Here is a 15,096-nt window from a genome sequence, read left to right as displayed (position 1 = left end):
ACACGTGACGTAATCGTGTGTGCTCCTCCAGCGGATGGATAGTAACAACGTTCCTTAACCATTCTATTTCATTGGCAGGTAGCAGCTGCTTTTTAAGTTTGCAGAATTATTTAAATTTTTTATCATAGTCGGTTAAAATCTGTAACAGGTGACATACTACTTACAACGGAAAAACCTTATAGAAAATAGGTCTTAGTACTCATTTAAGTTTCTGTGCAGAAGCAAATGTCTTTCTGCCAGTAAACATCAGCACTGTTACGCTGTACGCTCCCGAAAAGCATAAAAATATCCAGTCAGTTGGGAGCATATTTTTGAATGCCATCGGACTTCATTGTGATGCAGGAGAGAGTAATTCGTGCAGTCGAGAGAGCAGTATATTTTCCCAGTTATTGGAGGTTCTATCTATGTATTTTCTTTTAATGAGACTGTTTACGTTCTCTGGCGCGTGAAACATTGGAACGGATGCCTTTTTTTCTTTTCAAAAATCATTCTGTGAAGGGTACTAAATTGAATACGGGAACTGCCTCCCCCGCGGTGAAAAAGCAATTTTTCGACTCGTTCGGCCGGGAATTTCGTATATTGTATGCGAATAATAAGAAAATGTACTGTATAGAAATCGGGATCACACAGAAAGGGCTCTGCGCCTCTCCATCAGCGCAGGAGCAGCTTGTGAAAAGCGCTGCCAGCGAACGCGCAGTCCTCGCAAAAAATCGTCCACGTGCACCGTGAATCGATAACGTGTTTCATATGAGCTACAGCGTCACCTGACAGGCTGTGATGGCTATCGCGGTTATGAATTAACGACATTTCCATTCACTGTTTCCAGCATTTTGAACCATTAGATTAGTGTGGGATACTGTAAGAGGGCGGGTATAATAGCTTAGCCCTTCATTGCAATGGTGCCCCGTCGCTTCGTAAATGGCTCAAGTTCTATTCAGCCTACTGTGCTGTGAGTAAGGTGCAACCGCTGAAGGAACGTAGGTAGATTTGTTTACCACAACAACGCAGACGCGTCTTTTTGTTATTGCCTCAGGAAGCACTCAACAGGTTTCTAGCGTATCTGACACCATTATAGCTCACCCTAAAGTGCACAGGCGTAAATTATTGGCCTAGGTAGGAACGAGCAAGTCATGAGTACCCGTGTTAATACTGATCAAGCAGTGCCTAATACAAAGATTCCAAAGGCATCGAACGGAACCACTAACGACGGGCCAAGGCCACACAAATTGGCCATGTTAAGCAGCTTCAAAAAGCGATTAACGTTTCGCCATCTGGAGGAAAACGAGGATAATGGAATGTAGTCCAATTAAGTCGGGTGATGCTGAGGGAAATAGATTAGGAAATGAGACACTTCAAGTAGTAAAGGAGTTTTGCTATTTGGGGAGCAAAGTAACTGACGATGGTCGAAGTAGCGAGAATATAAAATGTAGACTGGAAATGGCAAGGAAGGCATTTCTGAAGAAGAGAAATTTGTTAACATCGAGTATACATTTAAGTATCAGGATGTCATTTTTGAAAGTATTTGTATGGAGCGTAGCCACGTATGGAAGTGAAACATGGACGATAATTAGTTTGGACAAGAAGAGAATAGAAGCTTTCGAAATGTGGTGTTACAGAAGAATGTTGAAGATTAGATGGGTAGATCACATAACTAATGAGGAGGTATTGAATAGAATTGGGGAGAACAGGAGTTCGTGGCACAACTTGACAAGAATAAGAGACCGGTTGACAGGACATGTTCTGATGCATCAAGGGATCACAAATTTAGCATTGGAGGGCAGCGTGGAGGGTAAAATCGTAGAGGAAGGCCAAGAGATGAATACACTAAGCAGATTCAGAAGGATGTAGGTTGCAGTAAGTACTGGGAGATGAAGAAGCTTGCACAGGATAGAGCAGCATGGAGAGCTGCATCAAACCAGTCTCTGGACTACAGACCGCAACAACAAACAACATCTGGAGACAGTCCATATATCTATGACAGTGTGCTCTGTGTTTGACTGAAGGTGCTGCGCTGTGCAACCGTATTTCGTCAAAGGTTGATCAAGGAATAGTTGCTCCAGTCAAGAAAACTGACAACGGCCGAGAGAGCGGAGTGTTGACCACGTGCCCGTCCAAATCTGCGTCCATTCACGCCTGGCGGTTGAGGATGACATGGCGGTCGATCAACGCCTTTGCACCTTCCGAGGCCTGTTACGATGTAATTTAGTTTTGTTCACTACTTAAATACTTTCGCTAACAGTCAGGAGAAGTGCGGTCTTGATTTCTGCCTGGCTCCATGGAACGCTTTCATCGTTGTTTCCCTCGCTTTAAGCCGACTGCGGTGGCCGAGCGGTTCTAGGCGCTTCTGCCTGGAACCGGGTGACTGCTGCGGTCGCAGGTTCGAATCTTGCCTCGGGAATAGATGAGTATGATGTCCTTAGGTTAGTTAGGTTTAAGTACTTCTAAGTCTAGGAGACTGATGACCTCAGATGTTAAGTCCCATAGTGCTCAGAGCCATTTTGAACCCTCGCTTTAAACATATATTTTTTGGATGCTGCGGTATATCTGTTACCTACTACATATCGTTCCGAACTGCGAGCACGTACACTGTATCCAGCGACCAACTCTAACAGAAACAAATAGATTGCAATTTTTCCCATCTCATGCACAATTGTGTACGTAGTTCACGAGTCATACGTGTTAAAAATTTTTTCGTCTTCCGTGAACACTAACGATTACGTGTGTATTCTGCACGACCAAATAGGGTGTAGTAATTTGAATTGTCTGTAAGAACGTCAGTGTACAAGTGTGCAGCAGTTGAGCATACAGAACACGTGAATCGCCAAATTCCTGAATACATACGATTATCTAATCATGGTACACTGTTAACTGACGATCAAGAAAAAAGTAGAGATACAAAGTAACGTGATTGTAGGCAATTGACTGAGAGAATTACGTTCCGTTAATGGAAGTGCGATAAATTACGATGCGAGATTAGTCCCATCCAGAATCATCGTCATTAATTTTCTTGAGCATGAAATCAGCGTGGTAAGGAATGTGACTTACAATTTATATCCCACATCTGTCAAAACTGTTTGTTATTACGATACCTCTTCGTGTTACTAATGTTTAAAATCCAGAAAATCTTTGTAAATCGGTGGAAGATAAGCTATATTTTATTTTCATACCAAGGCAAAATGTATTCGTGCAATAATACTTTCTACGTCATAGCACAATTTACTACAGCATTAAATGTAGCTATTTTCTAACCACATATCTTCATTTATGAGTACTATTCCTTCACTTTGTAACGCAGCAAATTATTACGAGTTGTCATCTTGTGTTGAAAGCGTAGCCTGCCATGGGGCTGGGAGAAGAGCAGATTTCGGTTCTCACGCGGGTATGGCTACTGGGTCGAGCGAGCCGTGTACTTACTTAACACTGTGTGCAGTATGTTACACATACTCTCTATCAATTTGAAGATATACAATTAAATATTAATTGCTCTTTAGTGTATAAAATTCTCCGGACAACGCAACCGAACTGTCAAAATTTCAAATTAATAACTGCAATACTTTCGAAGATACAATATGTTTACCTAAAATACAGAACATCAGTGCTGGCATTGTGAAACTTGAGCTATAGACTCTAATGTAATGTAATTTTCTGGAATTTTCTTTAATTTCATTACAATGGATTTGTGACGTAATTGAAACTACTTTGGAAAATTATTATTTCATCGTGTTTTGATTGTGTGAGTGTTTTGGAGCTAGTGAAAGAGTGAATGGGTGACATATATAAAATGAGAATGTGATATTTTATTAAAGCTACGTAAATGTAATGTGCGAGAAAGGTGTGCAATAGAGGAACTTGTGGCGTATATTCGAGTGAACTTGATTTTGTAAAAGGTAACCAGAAGGGGCGTTCAGTTTTACATTTATTATTAATTTATTTTGTGGAAAGGAATTGTAAATTATTTTCATTACATTGTATTTAGTTTCGGAGTTACGAGATTTCTAGTCTAAATTACTTGTGGTAATCTGACTGGGTGACATTAGAAAAAGCGCGACTGTAGAAGTGCTCGGGATGATCTAACTGGCTGTTTAACCTACTAGCCAATAGGAATTCAACATTTCCCGCGCGTTTGAGTACGGCTCTGTGCCTCAGATATGTGAATTGAGAGAGTCGCTCGGGAGCTCTATCCTGGCAAACACCTATGTTAAACCGTGCTGATAAAATTTGTTGCAAAATGAAGTTATTCATGCGTTTCATCGGTTCTCGTGTCGTCGCCGTAAACCGACTACAGTATTGAGTACTTTATGAAAGTTTGAACTTTCTTAGTGGTTGATTTTAGGACCTATTCGCGTGTGAACACTTCATGTCGTATGTAAACTCCGCGTGGCGTGTTTCATGCAGATTACAAGAAATTATGGAGAGGACTTCTTTACACGAATCTTACTAAACTAATCAATGTGTTAACTTGCAAGTAGTTGTGGGTTAGTGTAACGTTGCATAATTGAGGTCGCTATGAAATACGTGTTTTAAAGATAGTAAACCAAATTAAAGGAAATTTTACACATTTTTTTCAAACGATTCTTGCAAGTATCCCGAACGCTCGATAGTTTAACTAACATACAACTACTGCCCATGGACTGGAGTTATGTGATCCTTGTTTTTGCCGGCTAAAACAATATGTATCATCGCAGAGTGAAAGGGCAGACAGCCTGAAACCCACCCAGGTAGGTGGACTGATTCTTTAAAGGATAGTGAGAGCACAGCCAGCCCCCCTTCAGCTTCTTTTTTATTTCTTTGCAAGGTGTTACAAAATCTACAGCGCTCAAAAACTCTACAACCAATTGCCTGATAGCCACTCTAGTTTTTGGAACAATTTATTTTGTTGCACTGAAGGTTCTCTAGGGTCATTCTTGAACGCTGTATTTATTGTCTTGCGTTGTGCTTTGGGTATTTTACGAGAAAACTAGTGCTGAAACTGGTATTAGATCGTCACAGGTGCCACCGATGCCTCTAGTCTGAGAAATGTAATTTACACCAACAAGAAGCATATAACTGAACATGTTATTTGGACCAAGTACACATCACAGAACACATCTTTCTTTGAACGTAAAGAGAGAAATTTCTTCTGTAGTGTCTCACTGACGTTTCGAGTATCACACCTGTGAGTTCTATCCAAACACTTGACGTCTTCCTATCCAATTGCATGATTCATATTCACCTTCAATCACAAACAAGGGAGCATCACTTAGTAGCCGTTTAATAGAACCTCACAATGGACTAACAGTACAACCCGGGCGGTCATGGAGATTGCATTCTTTCACCGTGCAGCATAGCACAGATACATAGCCTTTATCCGATTGACAGTAGTTTCTTCTATGCAGTTCCTTTCTCTCCGTGTCCTTGGATATCATGCACTTCAAATTCCTTTCTGCGCCCCTTTTCCTCCACTATTAAAAGTCTTTCCTGTATTAATAACGTTCTTCCTTCTCTTCATCGAAATGAACACCTAAGGAAGTCTTTCATTTCTCACATGCACAATATCGGTCACACATATATGCAGTTAACATCAATCATTCTAATAATAACTTACATCCGTTTTCAACAAACCTCACGATGATATTCGTTCTATCTACCCGTCCTTCTGGACTTCGCGGCATCCTCTCTATCCTCTCCGAGTCATAGTTTCTCTCCTCTGCACTGTTCTTTGCAACCTCTTCGAGTGGGTTCGGTAAAATACAGGGTAGTCCAATGACCGTGACCGGGCCAAATAACTCACGAAATAAGCGCCAAATGAAGAAACTACAAAGAACGAAACTTATCTACCTTGACGGGGGAAACCAGATGGTGCTATGGTTGGACCGCTAGACGGCGCTGCCATAAGTGAAACGGATATCAACTACGTTTTTTTTAAAATAGGAACCCCCATTTTTTATTACATATTCGTGTAGTACGTAAAGAAATATGAATGTTTTAGTTGGACCACTTTTTTCGCTTTGTAATATATGGCGCTGTAATAGTCACAAACATATGGCTCACAATTTTAGACGAACAGTTGGTAACAGGTATGTTTCTTAAATTAAAATACAGAACGTAGGTACGTTTGAACATTTTATTTCAGTTGTTCCAATGTGATACATGTACCTTTGTGAACTTACCATTTCTGAGGATGCACGCTGTTACAGCGTGATTAACTGTAAATACCACACTAATGCTATAAATGCTCAAAATTATGTCCGCCAACCTCAGTGCATTTGGCAATACGTGTAACGACATTCCTCTCAACAGCGAGTAGTTAGCCTTCCGTAATGTTCGCACATGCATTGACAATCCGCTGACGCACGTTGTCAGGCGTTGTCGGTGGATCACGATAGCAAATATCCTTCAACGTTCCCCACAGAAAGAAATCCGGGTACGTCAGATCTGGTGAACGTGCGGGCCATGGTATGAGGCTTCGACGACCAATCCACCTGTCATGAAATATGCTATTCAATACTGCTTCAACCGCACGCGAGCCATGTGCCGGACATCCATCGTGTTGGAAGTACCCGCCATTCTGTCATGCAGTGAAACATCTTGTAGTAACATTGCTAGAACGTTACGTAGGAAATCAGCATACATTGTACCATTTAGATTGCCATCGATAAAATGGGGGCCAATTATTCTTCCTCCCATAATGCCGCACCATACGTTAACCCGCTAAGGTCGCTTATGTTCCACTTGTTGCAGCCATCGTGGATTTTCCGTTGCCCAGTAGTGCATATTATGCCAGTTTACGTTACCGCTGTTGGTGAATGACTCTTCGTCGCTAAGTAGAACACGTGCAAAAAATCTGTCATCGTCCCGTAATTTCTCTTGTGCCCAGTGGCAGAACTGTACACGACGTTCAAAGTCGTCTCGATGCAATTCCTGGTGCATAGAAATATGGTACGGGTGCAATCGGTGTTGATGTAGCCTTCTCTACACCGACGTTTTAAGATTCCCGATTCTCGCGCAATTTGTCTGCTACTGATGAGCGGATAAGCCGCGACAGCAGCTAAAACACCTATTTGGGCATCACCATTTGTTGCAGATCGTGGTTGACGTTTCACATGTGACTGAACACTCCCTGTTTCCTTAAATAACGTAACTATCCGGCGAACGGTCCGGACACTTGGATGATGCGTCCAGGATACCGAGCAGCAAACATAGCACACGCCCGTTAGGCATTTAGATCACAATAGCCATACATCAACACGATATCGACCTTTTCCGCAATTGGTAAACGGTCCATTTTAACACGGGTAATGTATCACTAAGCAAATACTGTCCGCACTGGCGGAATGTTACGTGATGCCACGTACTTATGCGTTTTTCTAAGACAATGTGTCTAATAGTTTGTTTTAATACGACCGCCCTCGGTGGCTCAGATCGATAGAGCGTCTGCCATGTAAGCAGGAGATCCCGGGTTCGAGTCCCGATCGAGGCACACATTTTTACCTGTCCCCTTTGATATATATCAACACCCGTCAACAGCTGAAGGTATTACTATAATTCTAATTTCGTTCTAGACGGCTGCAGGTCATCAATGGTGTCTGTTCTTTCGACCATGCCCGAAAGAACAGACTCCATATCCATATAAGTATAAAGTAACACTGTCCTGTTACTACACGGTCTACATAAGCAGAGAAAACGGTTTTCAGGGGTATAGTTCGTGAAATCATACACCGTGTATTCATACGAGAATCCGTTAGAAATAACCTGGGTTGATGCCTGATTATTTCCCCCCAGAAGAACTAGTTTCACTTCTAAACCGAGTAGATGTGGCGAACGTAATTGAATCTGGTAACTACATTTTGTAAATTACACAGATCTCTGTAACTAACCCCGTAAACACTGTAAGATTAGCTATACATGTTCTCTTATTTCTCTAATCATCTAGAACCAGATAATTACTCGTGAAAATGAGGTAATTTGACGAGGTGTGATGTAAACACAGCCTGCATAGTTTGACAGATGTCACCGCGAACTGTAGGCCAATACTGAGTGAGAAACTTTAATTCCGTTCGTCCAGGAACTTATGGCGGACACCGCGATTTACGAACGCAGCCATATCAAACCTTAACGTATCAAACTCCTTTCGAAATTAACATTGCTCACGCATCTGTAGCACTCCCCTCCAAGAGGCAGACGAAAAACATGCAACTGTATTGGCATTAATTTAGGAGAAAGAGAGAGTTTAAGTTTTAAAAAAGCATGTAAATAATGGTGCGTCAAAAAAGCTACATTGGAAGTTAGCAAGTCACTTCTAGCAATTTTATTTACTTAGCGAAAATTAAGAATAGTAGCTGAAAAAATCACAGTTTTATAATGAAACAAACAATTTAAAGTCTTAACTGCTGAATTCTATTACTCTTTTAACTGGTGAGAGTGCTTAACAATGCAGCTTATCTCTTCGTTGTTGGAAAGGCGTGCGGCGTGTGCAGATGGAGGCGGCGGCTTGCGATGTTGCAGATAAATTTATTACAGCAACTCCGATCCTCGTAGCTCCACGACGAAGTATGCTGGTTAAGACTCTTCTCGGTTTTGCCGCGAAGTTATCTGCAGTGGCGTTTGATAGACCACTGTCTGAATATACAAAACTGTTCGTGATAATCCACACTTTTAGCAAGTACTCGTCTGTTACTCGTTTTACACACGTTGTTCTCGTTTCAGTATGTCACACACTGTTTATGATAGTTTCCGAACGCTATATAAAAGATCGTCACGTTTACAAATGACTACCGTAACCGCAAATTCACAGTCAGTAAAATCGTTCTGGCACCCTATCCGCAATTGTAATTATATACCCCGCAACATTTACGGCTTCAGAGACTCTGCTGTTCATTATGAAGACAAATATAATACACCCTTTTATGGAGTCTTGCCTCTCACGATGCGGTTAACGTAAAAACAGTTTCAGTCAGACGGTAGATATGGTACCTACCACCGTAAGCACGGGTAGAGACACAGCACTTTTGGTAATATTCAAACCGTACTATCTTTTTGCTTATAATGATCACCTCAATTTCCATAATGCACTGCGATGGTAATCCCAATTGTCAATCGCTAAGTTCCAGAATTCACTGTCGTGGCAAGTTTTTACATCCGAAATCAACAACTCGCATCCTGCCAAACTGTCGCACATACACGCTCACGGACTTACATCAGAATAACACATTCACTACATATCTTGTTTTTCTGCCGATACTGGGCTAGTAACTTTCAAATACATCGTCTGACCTGTACGGGAATATACATAATGATGTACGAGTACACGAAATAGATGCATATTTGACGACATATCAAGTTTGGGTCTGGCCGTGAGTCGTACAAGGATAGCCAAATTTTAAGACGACTGCTCGCGATAAGTGGGAAATCCGGCTTCGAGTTCCGGCCCGGCACAAATTTTCATTGTCGTCATTCGATTCTACAGCTGACGGTTGTCCTTATTCACAATTGCGGGTTCATTTAAAGTATTTCATAACAGCTGTAGTCGCCGTAATGCCTGTACCTTTGGTACTTATGCATCGTGATCAGAACAACACAGGAACTGCGGTTTTGCACTGACTAACACTCCCTCACTGTATACCGCCACTCTGCTGTCATCCTCGATATCAGTCTCAGTGCTTTCATGCGTACAATTTAGATAGCAGTTCTTCATATCACACTTAACATTACAAATGCACATAGAATAAACAAAAGAATTTGAGTTCTTTCCATATTCAAGTAATTTTTAGGAAGAATATGTATTCATTAGAGAAAAATAAATAAGCGGCAGTTACATTTTAGCCTTACTATCAAATGAAGCTATACTACCCCATCCGAGATGTGAATACATAGTCTACGAAAGCGAAAGAAATGACAGAAAAGGAGAAATTATTTACCCATCTCCACAACGGACGCACAGCACAGCGTGCTGCAGTCCATGACACGCCTTCAAAGGAGAGAGAGTGAATGTACGTAGTTTCATGTCGTTTTCCTGCGTTTGTGAAGCAAGGATTTTGTGTTCAGTGTCCGCCTACACAGTTTTTGTTTGTAGCACCTCTCAAGTCAAATGCCGCGATGATTACCTAGAAGACGCATGGCCTTTGAGACGGTCTTGTCGCGCTCCATTGTGAATATTTCACAAATTTCAATAGACATTTAACCGACTTTACATCGCTTTCAAGGAAAACATGAGAAGGTAGTTTCATTTCGTCTCCCGTTAAACTTATTTACAAGAGAGCAAATGAGTCTGACGTGCACTAACTTTTCAGTGTCAGCAGTCCCAGTGGTTATGGCATTTCCTTCTTCACTTCTGTGTGTAGGCCACACAAGTCAAACATGATTTCAAGTTGCCATCAACCTGGAGTCTTTTCAAGCCTTTTCAGTAGTGTCGTTAGTCTTAATTGCTGATTTCTTCCTTCTTTTCTCACTGAAATTCGAAATTACTAGGTAAAATTTATGACCATGTTACTATGTGTCTCCTCTAAGATTTTTTACTCATGTCCAAACATCTGGATGATCTTTTAATATTAACATATTTAACTTTCGATTCTATCCTTCACTGATGTTGTTAGTGCAAATGGCGCCTTCCACTGCAGTTCCACATATCTCTTGGCAGGCGCTCGTTATCGAACAACTGGTCCAGAAATAGTCGTATAAGTTCTGAAGCTTTTGGGTTTCAGACTTGCTTTCCTGATTAGAGAACCATCCATCATCCAACATAACCAGGCATACCAGAGCTGAATATATTCTCACATAACTGTGTATTCTTTCGTTTTTCCTATACGCAGAAAGAAGGCCGCAACATTGAACTTATTTCCACAAAGAATGATAGAAACGAAAATTCAAACCATGATCTCTATTTCAGGAAATAAATTTGAAGGCGACTGGGCAGTGGTAATTTCGATTTCCATCATAAGAGAAGTAAGGTGCCATCCAAGCATGATTATTTTAATAATTAAATGATAGGCTCAAAGGTTTTTCGTTTTTAATATTTTGAATGTAGCTGCTGTTTAGCAATGGTGAATGTAAATGAATGATATTAGAAAATCAGTCAACCAGAAGGTGTAAAGGCATGTTAACAGCTCTTTCCCATTGTTTCAGCAATTGTAAAACTGTCTTCTTTAGAAGTACATGGACCTATTGGGAAAATTTTTATATCGCAATCAAAACGAATTATCGAGGTATTAAGGATGTGTAAAACCACTGGTTAAAAATATAATAAATAATGCATATGCATAACAAACGGACTTTACTTACGCTTAAAATCACATGTTGTCATCGACAAAAACAGAGCAGAGAAGTTAATGTCAAGTAACATGGCAAGCGTGACATCAGTAAAACAAAATAAAATCCATTAAAAAACATTCCCATTGTGACTGGGCTAAGCATAAAAGTCTTCACGGTAACGTTTACCAGGAATTAAAAGGCAGTGAAACAGCCTGCGTGGGTTTTGCTCCACTTGGCGACTGACAAAGTTGTTCCAGTGCACGAAATAGGAAACATCGATAGGTGGCGTACCTGCGTGAAAACATAAGCTCGCAATAAGTAGACGAAGTGTAATCTGTCAACAGCCACGTTATATCGAAAACGGACAGAGACCATTTTTTGTACAAAGATGAGAGAAGATGGGAGGTAAGGAGGAAGAGGGTAAACTGCCGAAGTGCAAGTTGCAGCTGATCGTTAAACACGTTACCATCCCTATCGTGTGAGTGTTTAAAAATTTCCACTTCTTCACATAAGTTTAATTTCCGCCCTTTTACCTCCTTACACAAAATTACGGTTGCTCCCAGATCTTCAAGTGAATGATTAGTAATGACTAAAACATGTTTAGCAGATGTGATGTGGCGCACCTTATGACCCGTCTTTCCCAGAAAATTTTCTTTCTACCTGTGTCGCCCTGCCTATTTGACACATATAGTAACAGAGGAAATTATTAAAAATCATTTTGTAAACCCCTGAATTAGGCTATTGTCAGTGGAAAACGTTACATTACGTTTGTATTTGTTCGCTAAGAAACATTTTATCCAAAGCATATATTTCCTAAAACAGGAATAGAAATTCATTTACTATTTTACGCTTTGTTGGCGTCGGGTGCATTTCTCTGTAATACGGAACATTTTTCTAGAGTTTTCCTTGTTGATGATGCGTCAACTAAATTTTGATCATATCCGTTGTTAACGGCAATAGAGTTTATAACAACAGTTTAATTCCGCAGATTTATCGGAGAAAGGGGCGTTGATAACGCCCGGTCGATAGCAGAATGTAAGACTACAACCTTGTGCATATGGATGAGCAGAATCAACTGGAATAACATTATCCGAATAGGTAGATTTGCAGAAAGTATTAAAGCTGAAGTTATTATCTACTACAGGAATTGTAAGATCAAGAAAATTAAGCTAGGCATTTTCATTTTGCAGTTCGTTTGAGAAAGAAATGTTATCATGATACATAATGAATGGTCTGAACAACAAATCTAATTCATCGTCGTTTCCATAGGAGACAAAATGTATGTCGTCGATACAGTGAGGATAAAATTTTATTTTAGCTAGCAACACTGAATTTGAAAAGAAAGAAAACTTTAAAGAGAATTTATGACAACGTCATCAAGGATTCCAGCAAGATTGCTCCCAATTGCTAAGCCGTACGGCTGCACATACATATATTTTGCCACAGAAGGTGAAGACATATATTTGAGAAAAACCTATAATAAACTTTTTAGCTCCGTGGCTTGAATTTCAGCCACTTTCCTACGTTGCTGTAAGTTTTTCTAGATAATATTTAATGTCACATCTATGAGGACATGCGTGTAATGACTTACTATGTCTAATTGACTTCTAAGAACTGGTGGTATTGGTTCATGTTAACGAGCCATCTCATTTGAAATTTACCATCCAAACATCGAGTATTAGCCAAACTCTCAGGAATTTCTTTTTGTAAGTCCGAAATTGGAACAGTGTTGACCTCCGCGATTTCACTGTTGTCAAAGAACTTTACAGTCTTGTCTTTGTTTTCCTTAATATGAGCAATGTTAACAGTGTTTCTCTTGTAAGACTTTGTTATTAAAGCATGATTGTTATTGTGTAATTTATGATAAGTACTGCTGATCACCTTCTGTTAGTCAATACGTTGATTAGTCTACAATGTGATGTCTTTTTCAATAATATTTTTATTCTCATGAGTGATCTTGATCATTTTAAACACATCAAATTTAACAGAGTGTAACCCTATTTTTAAATCAATGATAAGAATATTAATGACGAATCGTTAAGTTTAGTAGCTATGTTATACTTCACCCCTTCGTCTGTAAATATAATTAGTTTTATTTAATATTCTGTGTAAAACCATTTGTTTGGTACTGTTGTGAGCTGCTGTCATGTTACGTTTAGCAAAATGTGCCCTGGTTTTAAATTCAGAAAATTTCTTTCACGTCTTTCAGAAATTTGATTTTTACGCTTGAAAAGCTATGGGCTAGTATTGTTTCACATGAAGTGTGTTTGGTAATTAAACTGGTGTTTGATCGCTTTACGTATTAAAAAAACTGACTCAGCTTCCTCATTCAAAATGTATTTTTTTCCTGTGGAGTTCTACTACACAGTCTATGGTTTTGTACACGCTTTACACCTTGATGAATCTATTTAACTATGATTTAGAAAATTTAGCCAGTATGTCCATATCCTTCTGAAAAACACAATTTTGCAATTGTTGGGACCATGGTTGTTAAAAAACATTTACACCTGCAACTGGTTGGCTGAGTTTCTCGAATCATTCATTTTTCATTTTTTGCTCTGTAGCAAAACATAGACACCTAAAATAGTGTTTCTTTCCTCCCAAGAATTTGTGAGATTAGTATAAGCGACTCTGTAAACTATTTTTTCGAATTTTTGAACGGACCATCCACATAGAATTGTTCAGAGCTTGATAAACATGTTTTTTTTTAAATAATTGCCTTTCGAGCCGTGTACATTAAGCCATCTCAATATTAATGTCAGTTATGTCGATGCGAAAATAAAGGCAACACAACACCCAGTCCTCCAGAGGAGAAAATCTACAACCCAGCCGGGAATCGAACCCGAGTCTCTTCGCTTATTAATCCGCCGCACTCACTGCGCAGCTACCGTGCAGAACTAGATAAGTATCATTTTCTATTTTTGCTGGCGTACACCAATATCCCCTGCGAATAAAAGTTTGCTGCCACCATTCGTCAGTAAATTATCTTCTTGAGAGAATGTTCCTCCACAATCGAGCGGATCTTGTGTAGATTCCATGTACACTCCTGGAAATTGAAATAAGAACACCGTGAATTCATTGTCCCAGTAAGAGGAAACTTTATTGACTCATTCCTGAGGTCAGATACATCACATGATCACACTGGCAGAACCACAGGCCCATAGACACAGGCAACAGAGCATGCACAATGTCGGCACTAGTACAGTGTATATCCACCTTTCGCAGCAATGCAGGCTGCTATTCTCCCATGGAGACAATCGTAGAGATGCTGGATGTAGTCCTGTGGAACGGCTTGCCATGAAATTTCCACCTGGCGCCTCAGTTGGACCAGCGTTCGTGCTGGACGTGCAGACCGCGTGAGACGACGCTTCATCCAGTCCCAAACATGCTCAATGGGGGACAGATCCGGAGATCTTGCTGGCCAGGGTAGATAACTTACACCTTCTAGAGCACGTTGGGTGGCACGGAATACATGCGGACGTGCATTGTCCTGTTGGAACAGCAAGTTCCCTTGCCGGTCTAGGAATGGTAGAACGATGGGTTCGATGACGGTTTGGATGTACCGTGCACTATTCAGTGTACCCTCAACGATCACCAGAGGTGTACGGCCACTGTAGGAGATCACTCCCCACACCATGATGTCGGGTGTTGGTCCTGTGTGCCTCGGTCGTATGCAGTCCTGATTGTGGCGCTCACCTGCACGGCGCCATACACCCATACGACCATCATTGGCACCAAGGCAGAAGCGACTCTCATCGCTGAAGACGACACCATTCGTCCCTCCATTCACGCCTGTCGCGACACCACTGGAGGCGGGCTGCACGATGTTGGGGCGTGAGCGGAAGACGGCCTAACGGTGTGCGGGACCGT

The 15,096-nt window shown here is 40.7% G+C and overlaps 1 protein-coding gene across 1 annotated transcript in view; it reads left to right on the top strand.

The window, feature by feature from the left end:
* The window catches only part of LOC126335781 (adenylate cyclase type 3), an 861,859-nt gene that overhangs the window by 551,047 nt on the left and 295,716 nt on the right, over window positions 1-15,096 (top strand). The gene's annotated exons all lie outside the window — the stretch shown is intronic.

The sequence above is a fragment of the Schistocerca gregaria genome, chromosome 2 (genome assembly GCF_023897955.1).
Source record: "Schistocerca gregaria isolate iqSchGreg1 chromosome 2, iqSchGreg1.2, whole genome shotgun sequence".
Classification (NCBI taxonomy): domain Eukaryota; kingdom Metazoa; phylum Arthropoda; class Insecta; order Orthoptera; family Acrididae; genus Schistocerca; species Schistocerca gregaria.
Note: the sequence above shows the minus strand (reverse complement) of the source record. Positions and strands in the feature narration are given on the sequence as shown.